Genomic DNA, 22,963 nt, shown 5'->3' on the forward strand with positions numbered 1-22,963 from the left:
ATTCATTTTTGTATCACCCACAGTGGCTTGTGTGTGGTAGGCGTCTAAGTAACATTTGTGGAATTTAATCAAAGTCTATTTAACTGTAAAGAAAAATGTCACGGTCATTATTCAATACATTTACACAAGCATTTCTTATGGAATGTTAAAAACAAAAAAACAGCTTAACTTCTGGCAGCTCTAAGTATCCACAACACAGATGGTAACAGAGAAAACAAGTGAAAAAGGATTAACTGCCATAAAAACACTAGTACTTTAGTATTTAAGAGAGGCGAGTGGTTACCTTTAGGCCAGAGAATGGCTTAGAATTACAGGTAAATGAAAATTAGTTGGTTTAATAACTTAAGACAGTAAATTAAAAGTAGCAGCTACAACTACTTTAACTGAAACATACTGGTAAAAGATCGTTACAAATGAGGGAAAGAAAGCAGTATTGACTGTTGTTAATATAAAGTAAATAATCTAAATGAAGTATTCACTGCTGGTAGCACTTTTCTCTTAGAGCAAAATGTCATAATTGATGTGTGTAATGATTAAAACAAGATTCAATTACACAAAAATGGCAATAGCTAGCATATAATTAGATGCTACAAGGATTCAAAAAGGAGTAAGACACAAACATAGCCGCCAGCAGCCTAGATGTCCAAAAGAGAAGATAAGAGGTGGCTCACACCTGTAATCCCAGCACTTTGGGAGGCTAAGGCAGGTGGATCATGAGGTCAGGAGTTCAAGACCAGCCTGGCCAGCATGGTGAAACCCCGTCTCTACTAAAAATACAAAAAATTAGCCAGGCATGGTGACCCACGCCTGTAATCCCAGCTACTCAGGAGGCTGAGACAGGAGAATTGCTTGAACCTGGGAGGCAGAGGTTGCAGTGAGCCGAGATTCATGCCACTGTACTCCAGCCTGGGTGACAGGGCAAGACTCCAGCTCACAAAAAAAAAAAAAAAAAGAAAGAAACAAAGAAAAAGAAAAGCATATGACTATAAGTAAAGGCAGACTATGAAGTTTACACAGCATCAGGAATACAAAGGAAAGACAAGAAAGGTGTGGTTCATGGAAGAAGTTCAATGTTTTTCCAAGTAAAGAGGAAAGATCAGAAAACTTTACCAGGTGAGCCAGTGCATAGCAATCAGTAGGAGATTCATGAGAGATGTAAATGGGGAGAGAGTTTGGAGCCATATTATGGAAGGCATACATATTAAGATGAAGATTTTTTTTAACTTAGTACGGGTGGACCTTTGAGACTCATAGAAGGAGTTTGAGCAGGAAAATATTTAATAAGAGAATTTTGGTAATGAGAAGGTCTAACAACATTGTGTGGACCTTACTACTCAACGTGTGCTTCCCAGGCCAGCAGCATCAACATATAATAGCAGCAGTTTGTTAGAATACAGACTCTCAGCGCCCCTGCTCCAGACCTATAGAATCAGAATTGCATGTTGACAAGATCCCCAGGTAATATGTAGAACATTAAAGTTTGAGAAGCATGGTTATAGAATAGCCTGGTGGGGAAACATTCTGGACATTGAAAACCAATTAATAAGTCATTGCAATAATATAATTGAAAGGCGAAAAATCATTACTACCATGCCCCACTTATGCATCAATATCTCTCAGATAAAAACAGGGTGCGTCTTAAGTCATTCACTGCTGACTGTGATATTTATTAGACTTCTGGCTCTTTCTTTTTTTTAAGCCCTAGACTGAATCCCTAATTTTACTCGATTTCATCATCTCCCTTTCCACCATGTGTTGAGATCCCAGCTTCCCCTAAACCAAATTTGTGAAGGTTCTCTGTCATATATTGTATGGCAACCAAATCCTCTATCTGCAGCTAGGAAAATGGTGTTTAAAAAAAAACATGGAAAAAGTAATTTGATAAGTCATGCCCTAAACCACTACTCTCAGCTGAGTTCCAGATATCCTAGAAGTCAAAGTTTCTTCTTAAGGATTTTATTTTGTTGAAAGCACTGTGATGCATTTTAAGTTACTTTTCTCATAAATAGAATACTTTACAAAGGATTGTACTCCAGCACAGATGCTGCAGCTGAGATATGGAGGAGCAGTGGGCAGACTCTGCAACCCACAACTCCACACCTCTGCCACTCCCTGCCAAATGAGACTTGCTGGCTTCAGACCCCCAGTGCATCCACCCGGTCGCTGCATGAATACTGTAGTCATGGCTCAGTGTTAGTCTGAAAGCCCTACTCCTAGAGGTCACTGACAAGCCCTTTACAGCCACCACCCCCACTGCCCCTTCCCTTGCTTCCCCCAGGCCAGGGAGGAAGCAGAGAGGGCTGGCACCTGTGCATGCCCCTAAAAGTGAAATCCAGTGTTATTTCTGCAGGAGGGAAGTACAAATGTGCCACATGCCCCACGGCTGTGAGTCTCCATTGCCGCAGCTGAAGGGACCTGCCCTCCCCAGTGAAAGATTTATAGCACAGCGACCCTGTCCCTATCTGAACATTTCAGATGCGGCCCAGGGCCCCTCTGAGAGCCCAACCCCCACAGGCTTGTAATCTGCCTCAGGCTCCCACCAACTGAGCATTCTGCCTGTCCCTGCCTGAGAGTTCTGTGGGTGACCAAGAGACCAGCCCACCCCTCCTCGTCACAGACAGCACCTGAACTCAGGGCTGGCCTGACCCCAGTCTGCATGCCATCCAGTGGACCATCTAGGGGCCTGGGACTGGGGAACTACCTAGTCCAGTCCAACACTGCTGGCATCTGACCACTCCTCCAAGGGCCTGAGGTTGGGCTGATCCAACCAGCCAATACCCCCACAGCTGACACTCATCACACAGGCCAGGAGGCAGAGTCCCCTCCCCTCTTCATGAAGTAACATTATTACCACATTAGAGAATAGGTGACCCATAAAGATGTCTGTCTTGGGCTGAGTGAAGAAGTTCAACCCCAAAACCACTCCCTTGGAGAGTCAAAAGAGAGGCACTTGTCATGGCTCTGAAGATAGACAACAGTGTGTGTCTGAACTGAGATTCACAAGGCCAAGAACAGGGGTGTGATAAGCAAACAGATCATGTTTCTGCCTATTTAGGACATGGAGCTGGTGCAACCTCCTCACCCCCCACAGAGACTTCAGCACATTTTACCAGCAGCCCCCCTAGTGACCCTCATTAGGCCCGGTGTCTGTGCTCATCTTTGGGATATTCATAAGCAACCCAGGGAGTTCAGCTCTGTCTATTCCCCTGCTGAACAGGAACCTTAGGACTCTGGGCACTCCACTGTCCAGCCCACCACCTGAATCAACAGATAGCACCTTACAGTAAACAAAGATCAAGTACATACCCATGTATATACCTTGTGCCATAGCTGGCTCTTACTCATAAGTGCCATCTACTGGCCACAGGTCAAACTGCACAGGCCAACATAAAAGCTGCAGACGGAAGTGCACAGGGAAATGGAAGCAAAGCCAAAAGACCCTACCCAACATACTCTACAATCACAACCCCAGGGTGGAGAGGAAAAATACAGGGAAATTTTTTAAAACCCATCTGAATGAAAAGAATGTCAAAAATAAGAAGTGGCAGGCTGTCCAGATGAGAAGAAATTAGCATAAGAATTCTGGCATCATAAAAAAAATTTGAATGTTGTGACACCACAACATTCTAGAGATCACACTAGCTCTCTAGAAATGGATGTTAACCAAAACAGAAATTCAGAAATGACATATAAAGAATTCAAAGTATGGATTATGAGGAAGCTCAAGGAGATCCAAGACAAGGTTGAAAACCAACATAAAGAAGCTACAAAAGCAATCCAGGAAATGAAGAAAGAGATAAATGTCTTATTTTTAAAAATCAGACAGAACTTCTAGAAGTGAAATATCATTTAAGGAATTTCAAAATATAAAGAAAACTTTAACAATAGACTAGATAAAGCAAAAGAAAGAATTTCAGAGCTTGAAAACCAGTATTTAAAACTAACAGAGTCAGGCTGGACTCAGTGGCTCATGTCTGTAATCCCAGCACCTTGGGAGGCTGAGGTGGATGGATCATTTGAGGTCAGGAGTTCAAGACTACCCTGGCCAACATGGCAAAACTTTGTCTCTATTAAAAATACAAAAATTACCTGGGTGTGATGGTGCATGCCTGTAATTCTGGCTACTCAGGAGGCTGAGGCATGAGAATTGCTTGAACCCAAGAGGCAGAGGTTGCAGTGAGCCAAAATCGTGCCACTGCACTCCAGCCTGGGTGATAGAGTGAGACTCCATCTCAAAAAAAAAAAAAAAAGAAAAGAAAAAGAAAAAGGAAAGAAAAAATGCAGAGAATATCTGTAAGACACTGTACCAGATGAATATCACCAAGGTATATAGTCATCAGACTATTCAGAGTCAACACTAGAGAAAAGTCCTTAAAGGGAGCTAGAGAAAAGGGTCAAATCACCTATAAAAGGAAAACAATCAGATTAACAATAGAGTCCTTAGCAGAAACCATAAAAGGGTTTGGGGGCCTATTTTTAGCATCCTTAAGCTTAAAAACACCAGCCAAGAATTTCATATCCTGCCAAACTAAGTTTAATAAATAAAGGAGAAATAAAGCCTTTCTTAGATAAGCAAACACTAAGAGAATTTGTCACCACAAGTCCAGTTCTACAAGAGATGCTCAGAGGAGTTCTACACATGGAAACAAAAGAATGATACTTGCATCAGAAAAAGGACACATAAGTAAAATGCTTACAGATTCTATAAATCAAATACACAATTGAAACCCTAAAACTAGCTAACAGTACAACAACAGTAACAGAATCTCACATATCAATATTAACCTTGAATGTAAATGACCTAAATGCCCTACTTAAAAGATAGAGTGGCAAATTTGATTTAAAAAAATACAAGACACAGCCATCTGTTGTCTATATGAGATGCACCTAAAGACAAATTCAGACTCAAAGTAAAAGGGTGGAAAAATACATACAACACAAGTGGAAAACAAAAGTGAGTAGGAATAGACATACTCATATTAGATAAAACTAATAAACTTAAATCAGCAGCAGTTAAAAAAGACAAAGAAAGTCATTATATAATAATAAAGAGTTCAACACAACAAGATTTAGCAATGCTAAATATATATCGACCTAATACCAGAGCACCCAGATTCATAAAACAAATACTAATAAACCTAATAAAGCTGATTGATAGCAATAGAATAATAGTGAGGATTTCAATACCCCCTAACATTAACAGACAGATCATAAAAACAATTAACAAAGAAACTCTGGACTTAAACTGGCCAATAGACCAAAAAGACCTGATAGACATTTATTGAGCATTCTACCAAACAACTGCAGAACACACAATCTTCTTGCCTACACATGAAACATTCTCCATAATCAACTATATGCTTTGCCTTAAAGCAAGTCTCAGTAAATTCAAAAAAATCAAAATCATATAAAGTGTCTTGTCAGACTACAGGATAATAAAATTAGAAATCAATACCAAGAGGAATTCTCAAAACTACACAAATACATGTAAACTAAACAATTTGTTTCTGAACAACTTTTGGGTAAACAACAAAATTAAGGCAAATATTAAAAATTATTTGAAATGAATGAAAACAGATATACAACATAAAACAACCTCTGGGATAGAACAAAAGCAGTGCTTAAAGAAAAGTTGATAGCATTAAATGCCTCCATTGAAAAGATGGAGAGATCTCAAATTAACAATCTACCATCACACCCTAAGGAATCTGAAAAGCAATAACAAACCAAACTCAAAGCTAGCAGAAGAAAAGAAATAACAAAGATCAGAGCAGAACTAAATGAGACTGAGACAAGAAAAATTTTAAAAGATCAATAAAACAAAAAGCTAGTTTTTTGAAAAGATAAACAAAATTGACAGACCACTAGACTAACCAAGAAAAAAGGGAGAAGATTCAAATAAGCACAATCAGAAATGATAAAGATGGCGTTACAACTGATAACAGATAGATACAAAAGATCATCAGCAACTGCTATGAACACCTCAGTGCACACAAACTAGAAAACCCAGAGGAAATGGATAAATTCCTAGATTCATACAACTTCCTGAGATTAAACCAGTAAGAAATAGAAACACAGAATAGACCAATAGCAAGGATTAAATTTGAATTGATAATAAAAAATCTTCCAACAAAAAAAAAGTGTAGGACTGGAAGGATAATGAACTGAATTTTACCAGGTGTATGAAGAAGAGCTGGTACCAATGTTACTGAAACTATTCTAAAAAATCAAAGAGGAAAAATCCCACATAACTCATTCTAGGAATCCAGTATGACCCTGATACCAAAACCATGTATGGACATCAAACCAGAAAACTACAAATATCACTTATGAACATAGATGTAAAAATTCTCAACAACATAGTAGCAGACTGGATCCAACAATGCAATTTAAAAAAAAATTCATCATGATCAAGTAGGCTTTATTCCAGGGATGCAAAGTTGGTTCAACATATGCAAGTCAATAAATGTCATTTCACCACATAAAGAGAACAAGAACAAAAATTGTATTATTATCTCAATAGTTACAGAATATGCATTTGGTTAAATCCAATATCCCTTCAGAATAAACACCCTCAACAAACTAGGCATAGAAAGAACATACCTCAAAATAATCAAAATCATAAGAGTCATACATGATAAACCCAGAGCCAACATCATACTGAATGGGGAAAAGCATTTCCCGTAAGTCCTGGAACAAGAGGAGAATGTTGACTCTCACTACTCCTATTCAACTGGAAGTACTAGAAGTTCTACCCAGAGTGGTCAAGCAGGGGAAAGAAATAAAAGGCTTCCAAATTGAAAAAGAGGAAGTCAAATTATGTCTGCTCACTGATGATGTTTGTATACCTAGAAAACCTTAAAGACTCCTCCAGAAGACCCGTAGACTTGATAAGTGACTCCAGTAAAGTCTCAGGATACAAACTCAACATACAAAAATTAGTAGCATTTCTATAAACCAAAAACATTCAAGCTGAGAACCAAATATTTCACGCAAATGAACCAAAAAAGAGCAGGAGTAGCTATATTTGTATCATATAAAATATGCTTTAAGTCAAAAACTGGAAAATGAGACACAAAGTTTATTATATAATGAGAAAGGGATCAATTTATAAAGAGGATATAACAATTGTAAATTTATATGCATCTGACATTGGAGCGCCTAAATAAATAAAGCCAATATTAATAGATCTCTAAGGAGGGATAGACTGTAATACCAAAATAGTAGGGAAGTTCTATACTTAACTTTCAGCAGTAAACAGATCACCCAGACAGAAAATCAGTAAGGAACTGTCAGCCTTAAACTACATTTTAGACAAAATGGACCTAATAGGCATATACAGAACATTCTAACAGCAACAGACTACACATTCATCTCAAGTATACATGGAATATTCTTGAGGGTAGGTCATACGTTAGGCCCTAAAATAAACCTTAACAAACTTAACAAATCATATCAAGTCTCTTATCTGACCACAATGGCATGAAACTAAAAAGCAATTATGGGGAAAATTTGAAAATTCACACAAACATGGAAGTTAAACAACATGCTCCTAAACAACCAACGGGTCAATGAATAAATTAAGAAAAAATAACTTAAAATATCTTGAAACAAACAAAAGTGGAAACAGAACATACCAAGACATATGGGATGCAGCAAAAACAGTTCTAAAAGGAAAGTTATAGCAATGAATGCCTACATCAAAAAAATTTAAAATCTCAAATAAATAACAATGTTATACACCAAGACTCAAGGAAAAGAAGAACAAACTATGTTCAAAGTTAGAAGAAAGGAGAAAATAAACATCAGAGCAAAAATAAACAAAATAGAGACTAACAAAAACAGAAAACATCAACAAAACATAGTTGGTTTTCTGAAAAGATAAGCAAAAACAATAAAACTTTAGCTAGACTAACTTCAAAAAGAGAGAAAACTTAACAAATACAATCAGAAATCAGGTAGGAGGTATTATGACTGATAACCATTATAAGAGACTACTGTGAACAATTATACAACAACTAATCAAACATTCTAGATGAAATGGATAAATTCCTAAATACTTACAGCCTACCAATAACAAATCATGAAGAAATTGAAAATATGAATAAACCAATAATGAGTAAGGGGATTTAATCTGTAATAAAAAGTCTACTATCAAAGCAAAGCCCAACACATGATGGCTTCACTGCTGAATTCTACCAAGCATTTAAAGAACTAATGTCAATCCCTCACAAACTCTTCCAAAAAAATTGCAGAGGAAGAAATACTTCCAAACTCCTTTTATAAGGCTAGCATTACCCCCAAAGTCAGAGAAGGACACTCCAATAAAATACAGTTACACACCAATCTTCCTGTTGAAAATAGAGGTGGAAATTCTCAACAAAATACCAGCAAATTAATCCAACAACATATTAAAATGATCATTCACTATGATCAAGTAGTGTTTATTCTAGGAATGTAAGGACGGTTCAACAGATGCAAATCTATAAATGTGATATATCACATTAACAGAGTGAAAGACAAAATCCACATGATCATCTTAGTACATGCAGAAAAAGCATTTGACTAAATCTAACAACATCTTATGTTAAAAAAACTCTCAACAAATTAGGTGTAGAAGAAATGTACCTCAACATAACAAAGGCCGTACACGACAAACCTACAACTAGCATCATACTCAATAGTGAAAAGTTGAAAGCCTTTCCTCTAAGATCAGAAACAAGACTAGAATACCAACTCTTGCCACTTTTATTGAATATAGAACTGGAAGCTCTAGGTAGAGCAATTTGGCAAAAGAAAGAGAGAAAAAGCAACAAAGTGGAAAAGAAAAAGCAACAAAGTGGAAAGGAAAAAGCAACAAAGTGAAAGCAGGAATTTCCCTGTTGCAAATGACAGGATCTCACATATAGAAAACCCTAAATACTCCACCAAAAGAAAAGACTGCTAAAACTGTTTTTAAAAATCAGTAAAATTGTACAATACAAAAACCAATTTACAAAAATCAGTAGCACTTCTGTACACTAACAATGAACTAACCCCCGAAAAAAACAAATCGAGCAAACAATCCCATTTACAATACCTCCAAAAAAGTAAAATATTCAAAAATGAATTTAACCAAAAGAGGTGAAATATCTGCATACTGAAAACTATAAAACATTAATGAAAGAAACTGAAGAAGACACAAACAAATGGAAAGATATTCTGTGTTCATGAATTGAAAGAAATAATATTGTTAAAATGTGCATACTACCCAAAGCTATCTACAGATTCAATCCAATCCTTACCAAAATTCCAATGATGTTTACACAGCAATAGACAAAACAATCCTAAAATTTGTACAAAACCACAAAAGACCCTTAATAACCAAAGCAATCTGGAGCAAAAAGAATAAAGCTGAAGGCATCATACTATGTGACTTCAAAATATATTACAAAGCTATAGCAATCAAAACAGCATGGTTCTGGCATAAAAACGGACATATAAATCAATGGAACAGGATAGAAATTCCAGAAATAAATCCACACATATACAGTCAACTGATTTTCAACAAAAGTGCCAAGAACATGCAGTGGATAAAGGACATATCTTTAATTAATAATGTTGGAAAAACTGAATATCCACATGCCAAAAAAATGCAATTAGACCCTTACTTCATGCTATATATAATAATCATCCCAAAATTGATTAAAACATAAGATCTGAAACTATGAAATTACTAGAAGAAAACATAGGAGGAAAGCTCGATGAAATTTATCTGGGCAATAATTTTTTTAGGGGATATGAACCCAATAGTACAGGCAACACAAGAAAAAAAAAATACACTAGTGGGATTACATCAAACTAAAAATGTCTACACAACAAATAAAATAGGAGAATGAAGAGACAAACTACAGAATGGTAGAAAATATTTCCAAACCATACATCTGATAGGGGTTTAATATTCAAAATATGTAAGATACTCAAACAACTCAATAGAACAAAACCAAACAACTCAAGATGAGTTTGTGAACTTTGTAGGGACGTGGATGCAGCTGGAAACCATCATTCTCAGCAAACTATCGCAAGAACAGAAAACCAAACACCACATGTTCTCACTCACAGGTGGGAACTGAACAATGAGATCACTTGTACTCCGGAAGGGGAACATCACACACCGGGGCCTATTGTGGGGAGGGGGGAGGGGGGAGGGATTGCATTGGGAGTTATACCTGATATAAATGACGAGTTGATGGGTGCTGACGAGTTGATGGGTGCAGCACACCCACATGGCACAAGTATACATATGTAACAAACCTGCACGTTAGGCACATGTACCCTAGAACTTAAAGTATTATAATAATAATAATAATGTAAAGGATGAAAATAAACAAATAACAAGAGCAAAGGGATTAGGGTGAAGACTGATGTGCAATTAAAGGGATGTTGATGTGGATAAAAATAGAAAAGAGGGTTAAAAAAAAAAATAGGCAAGAGAAGTGGCTGGTAAGATGGCCGAATAGGAACAGCTCTGGTCTGCAGCTCCCAGTGAGAACAATCCAGAAGGTGGGTGATTTCTACACTTCCAACTGATGTACCTGGCTCATCTCACTGAGACTGATTAGATAGTGGGTGCAGCCTATGGAGGGCAAGCAGGGTGGGGTGTTGCCTCACCCAGGAAGTGAAAGGGGTCCAAGAACTCCCTCCACCAGGCAAGGGAAGCCATGAGGGACTGTGCCGTGAGGGACAGTGCATTCCACCCCAGATGCTACACTTTTCCCACAGTCCTCACAACCCACAGACCAGGTTATTCCCTCGCGTACCTACACAACCAGGGCCTTGGGTTTCAAGCACAAAACTGGGCAGCCATTAGGGTCGACACCAAGCTAGCAGCAGGAGGTTTTTTATCACACCCCAGTGACGCCTGGAACACCAGCGAGACAGAACCATTCACTCACCTGGAAATGGGGCTGAAGCCCAGTGGTCTAGCTTAGCAGATCCCCCTTCCACAGAGCCCAGCAAGCGAAGATCCAGTGGCTTGAAATTCTCACTGCCAGCACAGCAGTCTGAAGTTGCCCTGGGATGTTCGAGCTTGGTCGGGGGAGAGGCATCCATCATTACTGAGGGTTGAGTAGGCGGTTTTCCACTGACAGTGTAAACAAAGCTGCCAGGAAGTTCGAACTGGGCAGAACCCACCACAGCTCCACAAAGCTACTGTAGCCAGACTGTCTCTCTAGATTCCTCCTCTCTGAGCAGGCCACCTCTGAAAGAAAGGCAGCAGCCCCAGTCGGGGCTTATAGATAAACTCCCATCTCCCTGGGACAGAGCACCTGGGGGAAGGGGCGTCTGTGGGTGCAGCTTCAGCAGACTTAAACTTTCCTGTCTGCTGGCTCTGAAGAGAGCAGCAGATCTCCCAGCACAGTCCTCCAGCTCTGCTAAGGGACAGATTGCCTCCTCAAGTTTGTCCCTGACCCTGTGCCTCCTGACTGGGAGACACCTCCCAGCAGGAGTCGACAGATACCTCATACAGGAGAGCTCTGGCTGGCATTTGGCGAGTGCCCCTCTGGGACAAAGCTTCCAGAGGAAGGAACAGGCAGCAATCTTTGCTGTTCTGCAGCCTCTGCTGGTGATAACCAGGCAAACAGGGTCTGAAGTGGGCCTCCAGCAAACTCCATCCCACCTGCAGAGGAGAGGCCTGACTGTTAGAAGGAAAACTAAAAAACAGAAAGGAATAGCATCAACATCAACAAAAAGGACATCCACACAAAAACCCCATCTGAAGGTCACCAACATCAAAGACCAAAGGTAGATAAATCCATGAAGGTGAGGAAAAACAGTGCAAAAAGGCTGAAAATTCCAAAAACCAGAATGCCTCTTCTCCTCCCAAGGATCACAACTCCTCACCAGCAAGGGAACAAAACTGGATGGAGAATGAGTTTGACGAATTGACAGAAGTAGGCTTCAGAAGGTGGGTAATAACAAATTCCCCTGAGCTAAAGGAGCATTTTCTAACCCAATGCAAGGAAGCTAATAACCTTGAAAAAAGGTTAGAGGAATTGCTAACTAGAATAACCAATTTAGAGAAGAACATAAATGACCTGATGGAGCTGAAAAACACAGCCCAAGAACTTTGTGAGGTATACACAAGTATCAATAGCCAAATCAATCAAGCAGAAGAAAGGATATGAGATATTGAAGTTCAAGTTAATGAAATAAAGTGTGAAGATAAGATTAGAGAAAAAAGAAGGAAAAGGAACAAACAAAGCCTCCAAGAAATATAGGACTATGTGAAAAGACCAAACCTACGTTTCAATGGTGTACCTGAAAGTGATGAAGAGAATGGAACCGAGTTGGAAAACACTTTTCAGGATATTATCCAGGAAAACTTCCCCAACCTAGCAAGAGAGGCCAACATTAAAATATAGAGAACACTACAAAGATACTCCGTGAGAAGATCAACCCCAACACACATAATCATCAGATTCACCAAGGCTGAAAGGAATGAAAAAATGTTAAGAGCAGCCAGAGAAAAGGGTCAGGTTACCCACAAAAGGAAGTCCATCAGACTAATAGCTGATCTATCCACAGAAACCCTACAAGTCATAAGAGAGTAGGGCCAATATTCAACATTCTTAAAGAAAAGAATTTTCAACCCAAAATTTCATATCCAGCCAAACTAAGCTTTGTAAGTGAAGAAGAAATAAAATCCCTTACAGACAAGCAAATGCTGAGAGATTTTGTCACCACCAGGCCTGTCTTATAAGAGCTCCTGAAGGAAGCACTAAATATAGAAAGGAAAAACCAGTACCATCCAATGCAAAAACATACCAAATTGTAAAGACCATCAACACTATGAAGAAATGGCATCCAAAAAAGGGCAAAATAACTAACTAACATCATAATGACAGGATCAAATTCACACATAATAATATTAACCTTAAATGTAAATGGGCTAAATGCCCCAATTGAAAAACACAGACTGGCAAATTGGAAGGAGTCAAGGCCCATTGGTGTAGTGTATTCTTGAGACCCATCTCACGTGCAAAGACACACATAGGCTCAAAATAAAGGGATGGAGGAATATTTACCAAGCAAATGGAAAGCAAAAACAGCAGAGGTTGCAATCCTCATCTCTGATAAAACAGACTTTAAACCAACAAAGATCAAAAAAGACAAAGAAGGGCATTATATAATAGCAAAGGGATCATTGCCACAAGAAGAGCTAACTATCCTAAATATATATGCACCCAATACAGGAGCACCCAGATTCAAAAAGCAAGTTCTTAGAGACCTACAAAGAGGCTTAGAATCCCACACATTAATAGTGGGAGACTTTAACACCCCACTGTCAATGTTAGACACATCAACGAGACAGAATATTAACAAGGATACTCAGGACTTGAACTCAGCTCTGGACCAAGCGGACCTAATAGACATCTACAGAACTCTCCACCCCAAATCAACAGAATATATATTCTTCTTAGCACCACGTCGCACTTATTCTAAAATTGAACACATAATTGGAAGTAAAACACTGCTCAGCAAATGCCTAAGAATAGAAGTCATAACAGTCTCTCAGACCACAGAGCAGTCAAAGTGGAACTCAGGATTTAAAAACTCACTCAAAACCACACAAGTCATGGAAACTGAACAACCTGCTCTTGAATGACTACTGGGTAAATAACTAAATTAAGGTAGAAATAAATAAGTTCTTTGAAACCAATGAGAACAAAGACAAAACATACCAGAATCTCTGGGGCACAGCCAAAGTAACGTTTAGAGGGAAATTGATAGCACTAAATGCCCACAAGAGAAACCAGGAATGATCTAAAATCGACAGCCTAACATCACAATTAAAAGAACTAGAGAAGTAAGAGCAAACAAATTCAAAAGCTAGCAGAAAACAAGAAATAAGTAAGATCAGAACAGAGCTGAAGGAGATATAGACATGAAAACCTCTTCAAAAAAGTCAATAAATCCAAGAGCTGTTTTTTTGAAAAGATAAACAAAATAGATGGGCCACTAGCCAGACTAAATAAGAAGAAAAGAGAGAAGAATCGAGTAGACACAATAAACAATGATGAAAGGGATATCGCCACTGATCTCACAGAAACACAAACTACCATCAGAGAACACTGTAAACACCTCTATGCAAATAAACTAGAAAATCTAGAAGAAATACATAAATTCCTGGACACATACACCCACCCAAGACTAAACCAGGAAGAAGTCAAATCCCTGAATAGATCAATAACAAATTCTGAAATTGAGGCAGTAATTAATAGCCCACCAACCAAAAAAAGCCCAGGACCAGACAGATTCACAGCTGAATTCTACCAGAGGTGTGAAGGGGAGTTGGTACCATTCTTTCTGAAACTATTCCAAACAACAGAAAAAGAGGGACTCCTCCCTAACTTATTTTATGAAGCCAGCATCATTCTGATAGCAAAACCTGGCAGAGACACAACAAAAAAAAGAAAATTTCAGGCCACTATTCCTGATGACCATTGATGCAAAAATCCTCAATAAAATACTGGCAAACCGAGTCCAACAGCACACTAAAAGTTTATCCACCACAATCAAGTTGGCTTTATCCCTGGGATGCAAGGCTGGTTCAACATATGCAAATCAACAAACATAATTTATCACACAAACAGAACCAATGACAAAAACCACATGATTATCTCAACAGATGCAGAAAAGGCCTTCCATAAAATTCAACACCCCTTCATGCTAAAACCTCTTGATAAATTAGTTATTGATGGAACATATCTCAACATAATTAGAGCTATTTATGACAAACCCACAGCCAACATTATACCAATTGGGCAAAAGCTGGAAGCATTCCCTTTGAAAACCGGCACAAGACAAGGATGCCCTCTCTCACCACTCCTCTTCAACATAGTATTGGAAGTTCTGGCCAGGGCAATCAGGCAAGAGAAAGAAATAAAGGGTATTCAAATAGGAAGAGAGGAAGTCAAGTTGTCTCTGTTTGCAAATGACGTGATTGTATATTTAGAAAACCCCATCATCTCAGCCCAAAATCTCCTTAAGCTGATAAGCAACTTCAGCAAAGTCTCAGGATACAAAATCAATGTGCAAAAATCACAAGCATTCCTATACAGCAATAATAGACAAACAGAGAGTGAAATCATAAGTGAACTCCCATCCACAATCATGACATAGAGAATAAAATACCTAGGAATACAACTTACAAGGGATATGAAGGACCACTTCAAGGAGAACTACAAACCACTGCTCAAGGAAATAAGAGAGGACACAAACAAATGGAAAAACAATCCATGCTCATGGATAGGAAGATTCAATATCATGAAAATGGCCATACTGCCCAAAGTAATTTATAGATTCAGTGCTATCCCCATCAAGCGACCATTGACTTTCATCACAGAATTAGAAAAAACCTACTTTACATTTCATATGGAACCAAAAAAGAGCCCATATAGCCAAGACAATCCTAAGCCAAAAGAACAAAGCTGGAGGCATCACACTACCTGACTTCAAACTACACTACAAGGCTACAGTAACCAAAGCAGCATGGTACTGGTAGAAAAACAGATATATAGACCAATGGAACAGAGCAGAGGCCTCAGAAATAACACCACACACCTACAATCATCTGATCTTTGATAAACCTGACAAAAACAAGCAATGGGGAAAGGATTCCCTATTTAATAAACGGTGTTGGGAAAACTGGCTAGCCATTTGCAGAAAACTGAAACTGGACCCCTTCCTTATACCTTAAACAAAAATTAACTCAAGATGTATTGAAGACTTAAACATAAGACCCAAAACCATAAAAACCCTAGAAGAAAACCTAGGCAATAACATTCAGGATATAGGCATGGGCAAAGACTCCATGACTAAAACACCAAAAGCAACTGCAACAAAAGCCAAAATTGACACATAGGATATAATTAAACTAAAGAGCTTCTGCACAGTAAAAGAGACTATCATCAGTATGAACAGGTCACCTACAGAATGGGAGAAAACTTTTGCAATCAATCTATCTGACAAAAGGCTAATATCCAGAATCTACAACGAACTTAAACAAATTTACAAGAAATAAAAAACTGTCAAAAAGTGGGGGAAGGATATGAACAGACACTTCTCAAAAGAAGACATTTATGCAGCCAAGAAACATATGACAAAAAGCTCACCATCACTGGTCACTAGAGAAATGCAAATCAAAACCACTATGAGATACCATCTCACGCCAGTTTGAATGGCGATCATTAAAAAGTCAGGAAACAACAGATGCTGGAGAGGATGTGGAGTAATCAGAACACTTTTACACTGTTGGTGGGAGTGTAAATTAGTTCAACTATTGTGGAAGACAGTGTGGTGATTCCTCAAGGATCTAGAACCAGGAATACCATTTGATCCAGCAATCCCATTACTGGGTATGTACCCAAAGGATTATAAATCATTTTACTATAAAGACATATGCACATGTATGTTTATTGCATCACTATTCACAATAGCAAAGACTTGGAACCAACTCAAATGCCCATCAGTGATAAACTGGATAAAGAAAATGTGGCACATATACACCATGGAATACTATGCAGTCACAAAAAAGCATGAGTTCATGTCCTTTGCAGGGACATGGATGAAGCTGGAAACCATCATTATCAGCAAACTAACACAGGAACAGAAAACCAAACATGGCATGTTCTCACTCATTAGTGGGAGTTGAACAGTGAGAACACATGGACACAGGGAGGGGACAACACACATCAGGGCCTCTCAAGGGGTGGGGGACTAGGGGAGGGATAGCATTAGGAGAAACACCTAATGTAGACGACGAGTTGATGGGTGCAGCAAACCACCATGGCACGTGTATACACATGTAACAAACCTGCATGTTCTGCACATGTATCCCAGAACTTAAAGCATAATTTTTAAAAAGTAATTAGGAAGGAAAATTTTTAAAAAATAAAAATAGGCAAAGGACCTAAATAGTAATTTCTCACAGAAGACATACAAATGGCATATGAAAAAATGTTCAACATCACTAATCAGAGAAATGCAAATCAAAACCATAATGAGATATCACCTCACACCTGTTAGAATGGCTATTACCAATAAGACTAAGGATAACAAGTGCTGGTGAGGATGTGGAGTAAAGGAATCCCTTGCACACTGTTGTTGGGAATGTAAATTAGTGTAGCCATTATGGAAAACAATATGAAATTTTAATTCCTTACTAAATTAAAAATAGAACCACCATATCATCCGGCATTACCACTCCTGAGTATATATCCAAAGGAAGTGATATCAGTATGTGAAAGAGATATCTGTACTTTCATGTTCATTGCAGTACTATTCACAACAGCCAAGATGTGGGATCAACCTAAGTGTCCATCAGTGGATAAATAGATTTTTAAAAATGATGTATTTATAAAAATGAAATACTACTAAGCCTTAAAAAAGAAGGAAATTCTGTCATGTGTAACAACATGGATGAACCTGAGGACATTATGTTAAGTGAAATAAGACAAGCATAGAAAGACAAACACCACATGATCTCACTTTTACATGGAATATAAAAAAGTTGAGCTCATAGAAGTAGAGATAGAAAAATGGTAGCTCCAAGGAGCTGGGGAAATGGATTGGGATTGGAGAGATGTTGGTGAAAGAAAACGCAATGTCGGTGCAATAGGAAGAATAAGTTCAAGAGACCTATTGTATAACATGGTGACAGTACTGAATAACGATGTATTGTATTCTTGAAATTTGCTGAGAGATTTTTAGTGTTCTCACCACAAAAAAATAAGCACACAAGGTAATGCATATGTTAGATTGATTTGACATTCCACAATGTATACATATTTCACAACATTATGTTGTACATGATAAAAAGATACCATTTTATTTGTCTATTAAAATTAGTTATTCAATTTTTTAAAAAGAGAAAGAATGGTCTTGGAATTAGTAGGTGAATGAAGTTTGGAATAGGGATAAAAGAGAATAAATTAGTGTACAAAGAAACAAGTGGACAAAAAAGAAAGGGGCCTTGTAAGGACAAGGTGCCATGACTGAGGGGTAAGATGATACAAATCTCTGGATTTGGCTCCAGTGTAATAATTACAATTATAAAGGAAGTCTTCAACCATTCAGTGTGAGGTTTCAATTATTCTCCAAACCTTACATCTTCATTTTCCATTCTTATTAATGTGACCCTTGTCTAGCCCATCCTTCTCCACTTTTTATCCTTCCTCTTCTTTCTGCAGCATTCCCTTCCCAACCTCTGTTTCATTTCTCTCTTCCTCTCTTTTTTATCTTCCTGCTCATTATTAATTTCTCTTCTGCTTTTGTCTTCCTTCTTCCCTTTCATTTCCAACTTTTCTCCCAGAATGAAGCCTTTTAACATAGAGGTGTCACAAATTTTACCGTCATAATAATAAAAATAACAATAGCTAGTATTCATTGACCATGGTCTATAGGCCACACACCGATCCAAGCTCTTTATATACATTGATCCTCATACCAACTGCTATGGTTTGAATGTGTTCCCTCCAAAATGTGATTGTATCAAGAGGTGAGGCCTTTAAGAGGTGATTAGGCCGCGAGAACTCCTCCCTCATGAATGGGATTAAGACCCTTATAAAAGAGGTTTCACACAGTGTTCTGTTCCCTTGCTCTTTACCTTCTGCCATTTGAGGACACAGCATTCCTCCCCTCCAAGGATTTAGCAAAGGGGTGTCATCTTGGAAACAGAGAATAGCCCTTAGCAGACAACAGAACCTGCTGGCTCCTTGATCTTAGACTTCTCAGACTCCAGAATTATGAGAAATAAATTTATGTTCTTTATAAATTACCCAGTATGTGTAATTCTGTTATAGCAGTACAAACGGACTGAAAAAATAACATAGGTGTGTACTACCCTTAGGCTCATCTGACAAGGAGGAAAGTAAAGAGTAGAGAAGTTCAATAACTTGCCCAAGGTCACATAGCTAATAAGGAGCAAATAATGAATTAAAACTCCAGGCAATCTGGCACCAGAATCTATGTCATTAATCACTATGCTACACTGCCTGCCCTAATCTACAGATATACTCTCAGCAGTGTTCCAAATCCCAAATAAGAATGCTTTTCATAGCAGTGTTTAGAATATTTTAAAACGCCTGGTATTAATCTAAATTTCTACTGATAGCTCTCCCTATGCCCATATGTTTGATGTGCATGAAGACAACATGCATGCATTTACATAAAGAGACAAGATATAAGTGAAATATGTAAATAACAAAATATTGTGTGTAATGTGATTTACTCTGTGTACTTTCCTTTTTAAAACATAGGTGTGTATATGTGTGTATGTTGAAGTGTTCAAAATTATATTTCTCTCTGCAAAAATGTTTTGGGGGTAAATAAGGTAAACAGTAGTTTAAGTTTGAAAGAGTCTGGGGTGGAAAGAAAAAACGTACTTTTCATTTCATTTCTCTTTGGATTGTTTAAGTCTCCTAACCGCACACATGCATTATTTTGTTTTCTCAACAATAAGGGTTAACAGAATGGTGATATTATAGGCCATTTTTGCTTTGTTCTTTATATTTTATGTACTAAAAGAAAACCTAAGAAACATTATTTGCATACGCTACTACTTTAAACCCATTGATGGCCTGAATCATCAATTTTTTCATAATTGAAATTTTCATTTCATGTTTGACATGGTTAATGAAGCTGTACATACTGGTACAGAATACAATTTTATGGAGAAAAAATGTGGCTTCTCTACAAAAAGCCTGCAGACTCCAGCCTAATGAAGTAGAAGGCTATAGATGGCATATCTCCAATACAACAGCATGTGGCCTTTCAAATGAATTTACATTAGGGCTGAAAAACACTCTTTCCTAATGAGAATACGAAGCTGGAGGTGGAGGGTGGGTGGCGGGGGGGAGGTCGGTAGGGCAGTGAAGGACCCAGATTGTTTAAGAATTCTTTGCAAATCCATGCAATGAAATTGAACCTTTTACTTGCCAAAGACTCCTCAAGAAAATCAGAGGTGAAGTCTGAATATTGCCCAGTGACCTAGGTGATACCCAATGTCCAGGTAGTTTGGATGGTCAACAGAGTAATGGTCAATGGTTCCCAAGCAGGAATGTTTTGAGCATTACACTCAGGTACAACATCATTAAACTTGAATTCAGGCGCAAGAGCAGAGCAAGACATGCAAATCGGTCCATTGTTTACTAGCCAGAAAGAGATTCAAATAAATGCACTGTTATGTTACTGTCATTACATATTTTTCACGCCATCAATAAACATTTTTTCCTCTAAGAAATTTAGAATGTGGCCCTCTGTCATTAACTAAGGATTTTATAATTTTGACAATTTTTAAATTAACATAATGTACTTTTTTTTCAAGGAAGTTTGAAAAAGACTGATTTTTAGCATTTAAGAGCTACCTTTACTTATTTCAACCAACAAGAAGCTACACTAGAAGAAAAAGATTACATTTTCAATAACAACCAAAAAGGTAAAAATAATATGCAAAACTCATATTATGAGAAAGAACATTCTAAAAGAACCAAAAGATAAATTGAAAATACTAAAAATCAGCATCAGTAGTGATGATAATTCTCCTTCAAGTTAATCTATAAACCTAAGAAAAGCTCCAACCATGATAAGAGAAAATACCAACTGTATCTTTAGCAGCTAATCAGGAAGATCTACCAAAATTTTAAATGCACATACAAATCTCAATTCTAGGGATTCATCCTACAAATCTATTAGCATAATGATCCAGGTTCAAGGTTAATCACTGCAGCATTGTTTTTAAAAGTAAGGGACTGCAAACATCCTAAATGATCATTAATAGGAGACAAGTTAAATAAATACTGCACGTTTATCTAGTGAAATACTGTGCAGCTGATTGAAAACCAGGTATAGTATTACAAAATTCAAACTGTGACATGTTATAACTTCAATTTTAAACAAAGCACATTCCTTCAGACTTATTTGTGGAATTTTATTATTACTATTGTGCATATATAAAAAAAGGTTAATGAAATAAATTGGTTGAAGAATTTCTAAAACTTTTTCATTCAGACTCCAACTTTTCTGAATCACTTTGAGACTCAGTGTCATAGAAATCCATAGTTTGCTATGGAATGCCATTCTCTGCGTCCTACTATCATCTACAAGATCTTCTTCAAAAATGCCAACACACAGCCAAGTGCAGTGGCACAGTCTTGTAACCTCAGCTACTCAAAAGACTGAAGTGAGAGGGATCCCTAAAGCCTGGGAGTTCGAGGTTGTGGTATGCTATGATCACAACTGTGAATAGCCACTGCACTCCAGGCCAGGCAACATAGTGGGACACTGTCTCTTTAAAAATATATATATACACACACACACACACACACACACACACTAACACATGTCATGTTAATTTTGATATTAGAACCTTCTTAATTTTTATTAGAAGAAAAATATTGGAAAACTTTCAGACAGAGACTAGGACTCATATTTCTTCCAAAGTGGTCTTTCAATGGTCTGTTGACTATAACATTAAGGAGTTGCAGTTAATCCAATTTATGCATGCAGACAGTGACGGTTACACCATGAGCCCTGCTTATCGACAACGGTTGTAAGATACCATCAAATGTAAGCCTTATGTTAAGGCATTAAAATATGAAAAATATATCTTATTGCTGTTGAAATACACTAAGTGAAAAAAGCAAGGTGCAGTATAGTGTGGAAAGCAAACCATTTGTGTAAAAAATGGAATAAATAACATTTACGTATGATTGTAGATGCCTAAAATATCTCTTAAAGAATACCCACATATACACACACATATCTGTTGTCTGGGGTGGTGGGAACAGCGTAGTTAGAGATGAGGATGGAAGGTAAACTTCATTGTATAGCCTTTGTGCCTCATACATTTTAAACAATGGAAATATATATATACATTTTTTTTTTTTTTGAGATGGAGTCTCATTCTTGTCACCCAGGCTGGAGTGCAATGATGTGATCTCAGCTCACTGCAGCCCCTGCCTCCCGAGTTCAAGTGATTCTCCTGCCTCAGCCTCCCGAGTAGCTGGGATTACAGGTGCCCGCCACCATGCCCAGCTAATTTTTGTATTTTTAGTAAAAACGGGGTTTCACCATGTTGGCCAGGCTGGTTCAAACTCCTGACCTCAGGTGATCTGCCCACTTTGGCCTCCCAAAGTGCTGGGATTACAGGCGTGAGCCACCACATCCAGCTTGGAAATATATTATTAATTCAAAAAATAATACATTAAAAAAATATACATTTGCTTTTGCTGTTTTGAAAATAAAATAAAAGTGAAGTGTCACTATTTTCTCATCACATTAAAGCAACAGGTTTCAGTGCCAGGTAAAAATGTGTTTTTCATAAGAAGTTGCTACATTCATTGCCCTAGGCAGTTATTTCAAGATCCCCAAAGAACACATTACCACAAGTAAAATCTGAAAGAAAGTATAAATCAGCTGATAAATCGCTCCAGAGCTGCCACTGTATTTTTACTGGTTGAGTTCAAAGATACATAAAGAAATTTTGTACCACAGAGAAATTGAAAAACGCCATTACAATCCATCCTTTTGATCTGCATGTTCAAAAACGAGAGGGATAGCAGTCATCCATTCAGTAAACTACAAAGTGGCTTTTATTGTGGGAATATAAAGGCAAAAGCACTGACATGAAGGACCTCAGATTCTGGTGAGGTTAACATTAGTAATGCTATGCTAGGATTCAGTGGAGGAATGCACACAGTGCAATGGGAACAAGGAGGGTGTCTAACTTATCTTAGAGATATATAAGGAGACTTACCACTGTAGACTGTCCCCTCCAAAATTCGTATGTTAAATTCTAACATTCAATATTATTAGAGGGTGAGGCATTTGGAAGGTGATTATGTCATGATGGTAGAATTCTCATGAACAGGATTAGTGCCTTTCTGTAAGGGACCCCAAGTTTCCAGCCACCAGAACTGTAAGA

This window comes from Macaca mulatta, chromosome 13, assembly GCF_049350105.2.
Source record: "Macaca mulatta isolate MMU2019108-1 chromosome 13, T2T-MMU8v2.0, whole genome shotgun sequence".
NCBI classification, from domain to species: Eukaryota; Metazoa; Chordata; class Mammalia; order Primates; family Cercopithecidae; genus Macaca; species Macaca mulatta.